Below are 9,839 nucleotides of genomic sequence, written 5' to 3'. Positions count from 1 at the left end.
TTCCTGCTTCCCCCAAAACCCAGGTCGGTGAGAAGGTCATTTTTGAAAATAGTAGATGTTCCTCCAATACATATTTTCTTTTCCTTTTCCCATCCTTCTCTTGCATTGCTTGAGTCCTGAAGTTTGCATGTTTCTCATTTGGCATTTATATTGCCTGGTATTGTTTATTACATTATCTGTATTATTATCACTTCTGGAACTTTACTTATTTCCCTGGATGGAGAAAATGTCTTCTTTATCCTTTGCTTGTCTTCTTTCATTTCTAAATGCAGTCAATGCCTTGCACACATAGTAAGCACTTGGTAAGCAATAGCAAATTGAGTATTCAGAAATATGACTAAAATGACTTATTGGCAATGTTATGTGTCCCAATAATTTGTAAAACTAGGGGAGAACATGTATTCTATTATATATGGTTAGTACTGCCACATAACATGTAGGATTATTTTCAGTCCTTTACGAATTTATATCTGCATCTTGCCAAATTATAGGTAATAGATACAGAAAGATATACTACATGTGAAAGGGTCTTACAGTTTCAGAGCTGGGAGTATAATTATATACTTTCTTCAGGTAAATAACTCCCGTTCCTAAGAATGAATCACTCCCTTGCACAGAACCCGGTCTTTTTCTGGACCCGCATGTGACCTCGTTTTTTAGGTGCATGCGCCGCGAAATACGCAAGAACAAAGTAAGATTCTGCTTAAAAACATCTTTTAGTTGCTATTTTTTAAATAGGCATTATAACTTAAAACTCAATTTGTATGCTACTTTTGTTTATGAAGTTTCTCTTTAAAAAATCTTCCATATGTGAATAATTTGAATATTCACTTTAATTTTCCTAGAGCGTGGCATTAACATGTCAGTCTAGGCAAGCTGTCAGTTATCAAAGTCAGCAGCATTGTAGCAAGCTGTGAATTCACGGGGAAGAAGTAGGAAGCCACCTATAAGATGTGACAATCTTTGATTTTTTTTTTTATTTTTTGCATGCAAAAGTAAATTTGTATTCCTTTGAAAAGCAAAGTTTTAGATTTTTAGAAAATCTTACTGAGATTGACTTGAGGATTGTTTAGCTTCTACAGCGCTTTGGAATTATATGGGCCCTCATGATGGGCTCTGGTAGAAAATGATAATGTACCATTTCAGTGTTACTCTTTGGTGGAGAGGGACAGTCACAGGAGGGAAGATGCCCAAAGAGAATTTGCAATGTATTTACCATGATTGCTCATTAATCTCAAATTGCTAAGGGCAAACTACATGTGAAATGAAAAAAAAATAAAAAAAGAGCAGCTGTCCTCAGAAACTTTCCAGCAAGTAAACTAGAGCTTCTCACTGTCTCTTTTTTAATCAGAATGGGTGTGAGGTGAGTGTGGGTGGAAAGAGAGGACAGTCTTATGTGGGAGGGAACTGAAGAAGCTTGTGGTGTCTGCAGAAATGCAAATGCAAAATTGAAATACTAAATCTGGGCAAGTCGGGACTGAATATTCCTTTTCTCAATTAGTAATCTTATTTGTTTGAAGGAACTGCTGACCAGCTATTAGCTTCCAAATGAATGGTTGGATTAAATGAACGGGGACATATGTTTCCTATGAGGTGGCATACCCCAGTCCTCCCCTTTACCTCAGGTCCATGTGGTTCAGGGTTTAGTTTATATTGATTTCCTGTTGCACAGTGACTTTTCTTTTTTTTTTTTTTTTTTTTTTGGCCAGGGAAAATCTCTAGGCTTCTTTTCCTGTTACCTGTGGTTTTGTCCTTTTTCCCACTCTGGAGCACACCCACAGAATAAGAGTGAAGAAAAATAATAGCAGCATACTTGCCAGAGAGTGCCGCCCACCTACATGGTTGCTGCTGCCTGCCCCCCTTCTTGCGCCACTTGTGCGGGCTTGCCATTCCTTGCCAGTGCCTGTCCGTGCCTCCTGCTGGTGCTCTAGCTACTACCTTGTGCTGTGCCTCCCTGCCTCAGCCTCCTACCCCTGGTTCAGCCCCTGGCTGCACTGGGACCGGAGAGGTTGGGTAAGTCAGGGGAGCATGGTCGCTGACCGAGGGGAGGGCTGACTGCGGCCGTCTCTGCAGCACAGGTATCTGGGCTGTCGCCACTGTGTGGGAGCGTCTCCTGCAGAGAGAAGACTCAGGCAGGACTTGGGGAATGGGGGTGCAGAAGGGAGTCAGCAGGAACTTCTAGTTTGCATGGTTTCTTCTCACAAATGTAGAAAGGAGCCAATTGCCTGTAGCTGGTGAGGTTCTGGAGACCCCTGTTCCTGAGGAGAAAAGTGAGAGAAACTGTTCCTGAAAATGCTGAACTCCCACCATGGATTCCAGCAGCCCTGCCTGCAGAAGAACAGGAAATCTGGCACAAAGCTAACATTACATTGTAGGGAAGTCAAACAGCTTTAGGATTTAAAACATAAAAACAAACATTGGACTTCCTACCCCACCCCACCTCCATTCTGAGCTGGCAAGAGAACGGCACTGTCCTGTAAGCTGACATCAGGTGGACTGCAATCAAGTCTCCACATCCCAGAGAGAGCAGAGGCCACAAAGGAGAGCACTCCCACCACAACAGAGACTGAAGGTTTGGGCACTACTCTCTGTCTGAAGGCAGGGCAGTCCTGCACTCTCCGGCCTATCAAACTCAAGTACAAGGGAATGATTACTTGTTCCAACTGATGCCACCCACAACTCGACTCCTCTATACCGTTCCAGACTTTTACATATAGGCTACACAAGACCTGCTCTGATCTGGAAGACATGGCTGGTCGCTGGCCCATCCTAAACCACTTTGCCAGGGGCACCATGAGGATGCTAGGCTCTTCTTCCCCCTCTGTACTACAGAACCTACTCCAAAAATTAGATGAGGTGAGTACTTCACCAAATGCCTAAAAATCTATCCAAAACACAACAAAAACAAGAAAACAAGGAAGTATCTCTTTTCCAAAGCAACAGTAACTCCTCCCCAACAATGGATACCACACAAGAAATCACAGAAATTTCAGAAAAATAATTTAGAATATTCATCATAACCAGACTCAGAGAGATGCAAGAGAAAGTGGACAATTCATTTCAGGAGATGAGAAAATTATTCCATGACCCGAAGGAGGAATTCCATAAAGAGATAGACACCCTGAAAAAGAATCAAACAGAACTTCGGGAGGTGAGTAATACAATAGAGCAAATCAAACTTTCCCTCAAAAGTATTAACTGCAGACTAGATTGCACAGAAGAAAGAATCTCTGACCTTGAAGACAAAACCTCTGACTTAGTTCATACCACCAAAAGAATGGGAAAAGAACCCCCAAAATGAGGACAACATGCAGAAAATTCTAGATGCCATTAATCAGCCAAATATCCATGTGGAAGTTCCAGGAGGCAGAGAGACTGGTAAGGCATAGAAAACCTTTTTCATGACACACTATCTGAAAACTTTCTAAACCAAGAGAGATGTATGGGCATCCCGATCCAAGAAATACAAAGAACACTACATAGATTCAACCTTATAAGATGATCCTTTCCAAGGCACATTTTAGCCCAATTGGTAAAAATCAATGACAAAGACAGTATTCTAAAAATGGTGAGAAAAAATGTCCAGTTACTTACAAAGGTACACCCCATCAGGGTAGCCTCAGGTCTCTCAACTGAATCAGTATGGCAAGGAAAGACTGGGAAGACATATTTAAAACTCTGAAAGAAAAAAAGAATTCAGAAATGAATACTAATACTATACCTAGCAAGATTATCTTTCAAATGGGAAGGAGAAATAATTTCCAGATAAGCAAAACTTGGAAATAACTTTACCAACACTAGATCAACTCTTCAGGGAATATTTAAGGGCATAATGTATCAGGAAAATGAAAAAGAGACAAATAGAAATAAGAGAACACAAAACAACTAAGAAAATGCCTTGCAAAATGGCAGGGATAAGTGTGCAGATATTAGTAATAACATGAGTGTTAATGGATTAAATTTTCCAAATAAAAGACACAGATTAGGTGAATGGGTAAGAAAAATAAGAGCCTTCTATATGGTACGTACAAGAAGCTCACTTCACTGATAAGGACATATATACATAAAGGGCTGGAAAAACTATTTTATGCCAACTGAAACCAAAAAAAGGCGGTTACAATACTGATATCTGACAAAATAGCCTTCAAGACAAAAACTGTAAAATTAGAGAATGCTGCGTAGTCCTAAAAAGATTTATTCACCAGAATATATAACAATTATGAATATTTATATACCACCAGGGCACCGAAACATGTAAAAGAACGTCTACTAGATCTAAAGATGTATAGACTGTGACCAAAAGAAAAAAAAAAGAGTGAGCAAGTGGACTGACTAGACAACACTCTGAGGAAGACTTATGAATGGCCAAAAAGCATATGAAAAAAATGTTCATCTGTTACCATAAGGGAAAAGCAAGTCAAAACCACTGTGATATCCCAGTTATTCCCTGTTACGATGGCTGTGGTGAAAAATATAAAGAATGACACGTGCCGGCGAGGCTGTGATGAAAAGGAAACCTTCCTGTACTGTTGGTGGGAATGTAAGTACAACCACTGTGGAAAACAGTTTGGAGGTTCCTCAAAAACCTGCAAGTGGAACAACGATATGACCCCGAAATCCTACTTCTTGGTATTTACCTCAGGGATAGGGAAACACTTAGTAAGACACTTGCACATCCATGTTTATTTCAGCATTATTCACAGTTGCTAAGGCTTGGAATCAACCTAAATGCTCAAGTGATGAATGGATGGAAAACATGTGGCACACATACACTATGAACTTCTACTCAGTCATAAGGAACAATTTTACCCTGTCATTTGATCCAAACTGGATGAATAGAGAAGATTCACTGTTAACTAAAAGATGACATTGTATATCTCCTCTTTCAATATACCCAATGTCTGTGCTCTGTGGTAGAAATGGAAAGATTCCAAGATACAGTCGTAAGGAGGGCTAGTGTAGACACCAGACTATAGGAGGGGATGGGTAGTAAGGTGGGAAGGATGGGCTCAGGGGAAAAAAAAAAACATGTAGCAGATACAAGACTATAAAGTTTTCTTTTAAAAATGATATATATGGCAATATCTTTTATTTGATTGTTACACACTGCATACTTGCTTTGAAGAACCATATTGTATGTTATGAAGATGTACAATGATTAAATGCAGATAAGAAGTGACAAAATGAAAAACGAGCAGTATGGTTGTTGAGATATAGGACTCCCACATGACTGACTATGGTTTGAGTCCTGGAACTGGTGCTTGCTTTCTCATTTTCCTTGTCTTTCTCTCTCTGGTCAAATTAGAAAATAATACCAAATAGATCAAATAAATAAATATTTTTTAAAAAAGAAAAACAGTGTAACAGAAGTAAAGAATGCTTTCGGTGGGCTGAGTAGTAGACTGGATATGGATAAGAAAAGAAACAGTGATTTTAAAGCTAAGTCAAAAACTTCCCAAATTAAATGCAAAGGAAAAAAAATGCATGGGTGGGAACAGAACATCTTAAAAACTACAGAATAATTTCAAAAGGTATAACATATACAACATTGATTATTAGAGGAAGAAGAAGAAACATAAAAGAAATCCTAAAATATAACACTGAAGAATTTTCTAAAATCAATGATAGACACTAAACCACAGATCCAGGAAGCTCGCACAAGATAGGCCTTTATTGACGCATATCATCCTCAAACTGCGGAAAACCAAAGAAATACAAAAAGAAGCACCTCAAATAAGCCAGAGAGGAGAAATAAATGTAAAAGATGAGCAAAAATGAATGAAATATTAATTATTTTAAAACATTATTGAAATCATGTAATAAATGCAAAATAGATCTGAGATTTAAGACCCTTTGGGTTAATTTAACAACAGACTTGATCCAGCAGATGATAGTATTAGTAGAAAAAATCATGGATCATTTAAAGGAACAAGCATAGTAATGACTGTGAGGTTTGTAGAAGTCAAATTAATGACAAGAATAGTGAACAAGTTAGGAATGTATGCGAATGGTATTCAACTTTTTGTAAGGTTCTTACATTGTTCAGGAATAGTAAAATTACTAATTACTAGTATAAATAAAATAAGGAAAAAAGTAAATTAATAGGGCTTTTATAGTCATTGCAATAAGTTGTCCTGCTTCTGGAAATGTTTAGAGTTGGAGATTGGGTTGGTATAAGAGAATAACAATAGTATATTATACTTAATTAAATTAATTAATTAATTAACTTATTTTTTGGCGAGGTATTTGCTGTAGGGCACGTATGCTCGCCAGAAAGACAATGGTATATTTTAAAGTAGTGATGGAGGTGTTTTTGGACAGATGAACTTGGTAAAACTATCTTGCTGCTGAACAGGCATGGTCAGTCCTGTGTGTTTCCATCAAGTTCTGAAGACGTCCATGACACTGTGTGGTAGCACTCTGTAGACTCTTAGCAAAGTGGTAGAGAGCCTAAGTACAAAGCTAATCTCTATTAGAATTTCAGTTTTAGTCCTATATGGCAATATCTTTTATTTGATTGTTACACACTGCATACTTGCTTTGAAGAACCATATTGTATGTTATGAAGATGTACAATGATTAAATGCAGATAAGAAGTGACAAAATGAAAAACGAGCAGTATGGTTGTTGAGATATAGGACTCCCACATGACTGACTATGGTTTGAGTTCTGGAACTGGTGCTTGCTTTCTCACTTTCCTTGTCTTTCTCTCTCTGGTCAAATTAGAAAATAATACCAAATAGATCAAATAAATAAATATTTTTTAAAAAAGAAAAACAGTGTAACAGAAGTAAAGAATGCTTTCGGTGGGCTGAGTAGTAGACTGGATATGGATAAGAAAAGAAACAGTGATTTTAAAGCTAAGTCAAAAACTTCCCAAATTAAATGCAAAGGAAAAAAAATGCATGGGTGGGAACAGAACATCTTAAAAACTACAGAATAATTTCAAAAGGTATAACATATACAACATTGATTATTAGAGGAAGAAGAAGAAACATAAAAGAAATCCTAAAATATAACACTGAAGAATTTTCTAAAATCAATGATAGACACTAAACCACAGATCCAGGAAGCTCGCACAAGATAGGCCTTTATTGACGCATATCATCCTCAAACTGCGGAAAACCAAAGAAATACAAAAAGAAGCACCTCAAATAAGCCAGAGAGGAGAAATAAATGTAAAAGATGAGCAAAAATGAATGAAATATTAATTATTTTAAAACATTATTGAAATCATGTAATAAATGCAAAATAGATCTGAGATTTAAGACCCTTTGGGTTAATTTAACAACAGACTTGATCCAGCAGATGATAGTATTAGTAGAAAAAATCATGGATCATTTAAAGGAACAAGCATAGTAATGACTGTGAGGTTTGTAGAAGTCAAATTAATGACAAGAATAGTGAACAAGTTAGGAATGTATGCGAATGGTATTCAACTTTTTGTAAGGTTCTTACATTGTTCAGGAATAGTAAAATTACTAATTACTAGTATAAATAAAATAAGGAAAAAAGTAAATTAATAGGGCTTTTATAGTCATTGCAATAAGTTGTCCTGCTTCTGGAAATGTTTAGAGTTGGAGATTGGGTTGGTATAAGAGAATAACAATAGTATATTATACTTAATTAAATTAATTAATTAATTAACTTATTTTTTGGCGAGGTATTTGCTGTAGGGCACGTGTGCTCGCCAGAAAGACAATGGTATATTTTAAAGTAGTGATGGAGGTGTTTTTGGACAGATGAACTTGGTAAAACTATCTTGCTGCTGAACAGGCATGGTCAGTCCTGTGTGTTTCCATCAAGTTCTGAAGACGTCCATGACACTGTGTGGTAGCACTCTGTAGACTCTTAGCAAAGTGGTAGAGAGCCTAAGTACAAAGCTAATCTCTATTAGAATTTCAGTTTTAGTCCCTATTTACTCTGTGAGTATGGCAAGTAGATACCTTCTTTGTCTTCACCTTATGGTTTGTGTTGCTGTAAGAGTTGAAAGAGAATGCTTTGGGGCCATACAGTGGTGCAGCCATAATGCAGTTCTCTGTAATGTTGGACCCAAATAACAAGATCCTGGGTGTGTCCTGGGGCCTCCCTGGAGCCTCCCTGTCTACTGTGGGCCTGTGCCGTGATTGGAGTTGGCTTCAGCTGGGGATGAGATGTGGCGGGAAGGACTGTGTTGGGGAGATTCTCTCCTAGTTTCTTTCTGTGTGTTGCATATGAAAGAAAAAAAGGAAACTTTGCAGGGAAGAACATGGTCCATTGGCACATGTTGAATGCTCAGTAAGTGTGAGTTTTTTTGTTTTAGGTAAACACAGTAATAGAAGTTAGTCATATTTAAGTGGTCCCATTATTGATTCAAGGCTCTGGGAAACATTGAGGAACTTCATTTAGTTTAGTTTTTTCTTTCTTTCTTTTTTTTTTTTTTTTAAGAATTATTTCATTCAACTTTATTTATTTAATTAAAAAATAATTTGACCAGAGAGGGACAGAATGAGAGAAAGAGAGGGAAAGTGAAAAAGCAAGCAACTAGGTCCGGGACTTGAACCACAGTCAGCCACAGTCAGCTTAACTACCACGTCACCTGTCAGCTCATTTTTTCAGAATAATAATTTACACAGGGAAAGAAATCATTCTAGTTTATACTTTATTTAGTAATTTTATGTAGCAAAAGTTATAACAAGAAGAGAAATGAACTGATTTGGCTTTTAACCTCCTGTTTCTCTATGTCTTGTAGACATTCGAGCAGTAAAATATCTAGAGCAGTAAAATGATCAGAAGACAGAGAAAGGAAAGAGGATTAGGAAGTTCACCCGGGCTTTTAAAGTATGCTAAGTGTTCCCTCAGATGAAGAAAGAGGGAGAGGAAAAGAAACAAAAAGAAAAGAGGAAAGGAAAGAAAGACAAAAAATAAAGGTGCTGTCCCTCTGACCCTGGTTGACTGAAGGAGATTTAGTCCCTGGTGCTGCAGCTGCTAGAAGGTGGAGAGGCAGGCGGCAGCAGTGACACCACATTAGACCTTTTCTGATCTTATCTCTGTAGCTGAGGATGCAAAGGAGTCTTCCAAAAGCAAGAGCTAGCTTTCACCTTAGGTTCCAGTCTCTTTTCTAATTTATATTGGTAAAATTATGCCACTACTGAAACCTAAGCTACATAACTGATGGGTTTGAAGGTAAATTTTATTTATTTATTATTATTTATTTGATTTTATTTCTTCATTCATTATTTGATTTTATTTATTCATTCATTTATTTTAATTTGACCAGAGAGAGACAGAGAGAAAGAGTGAGAAAGCAAGCTGCCAGGTCCGGGACTCGAACTGTGGTCAACCTTGTGGGAGTGTCCAGCACCTTAACCACCATGCCATCTGCTGATCTCTGAAGGTAAATTTATTTTAACTGCCCCATTTATTCCAGCTTGCTTTTTTTTTTTTTTTTCTTTTTTAAGATTTGGTAGAGGTACATGTGCTCTTTGGAGTGAGGAGGAGAGGGGAAGTGCTCTCATGGGGCATGGTTATGCTGCAATCCCTTCTCCTTTGCTTCTGGTTTCAGGGTTTTGGCATGTGTACATGCGCACTCCATGTGTTTCTGGGTCTGGGGCTCGGACCGCACAGTCAGCCGTGTAGGATCCGGTCACCTTCACCACCACACTGTTGACTTGCCCCCAGTCTTCTTTTTATTTTGGGGGCGGGGGGAGAGATTTTCACTATAGGGCACGTGCGCTCGCCAGACAGAGAGAGACACAGAGACAGAAAGCGAGAAATCACCCCCCGGGGGGATGGTCACACCGCAATCCCTTCTCCTCCATTCTCCTCTCGGGATCTTGGGTACGCACGCACACGCTCCC

General features: G+C 38.2%; 1 protein-coding gene across 2 annotated transcripts in view; it reads left to right on the top strand.

The window, feature by feature from the left end:
- Positions 1–9,839, top strand: part of ARHGAP10 (Rho GTPase activating protein 10) — a 366,526-nt gene that overhangs the window by 204,251 nt on the left and 152,436 nt on the right. The gene's annotated exons all lie outside the window — the stretch shown is intronic.

The sequence above is a fragment of the Tupaia chinensis genome, unplaced genomic scaffold (genome assembly GCF_000334495.1).
Source record: "Tupaia chinensis unplaced genomic scaffold, TupChi_1.0 Scaffold000098_1, whole genome shotgun sequence".
NCBI classification, from domain to species: Eukaryota; Metazoa; Chordata; class Mammalia; order Scandentia; family Tupaiidae; genus Tupaia; species Tupaia belangeri.
The sequence above is the reverse complement of the archived record's forward strand: the minus strand, read 5'-3'. Positions and strand labels throughout refer to the sequence as shown.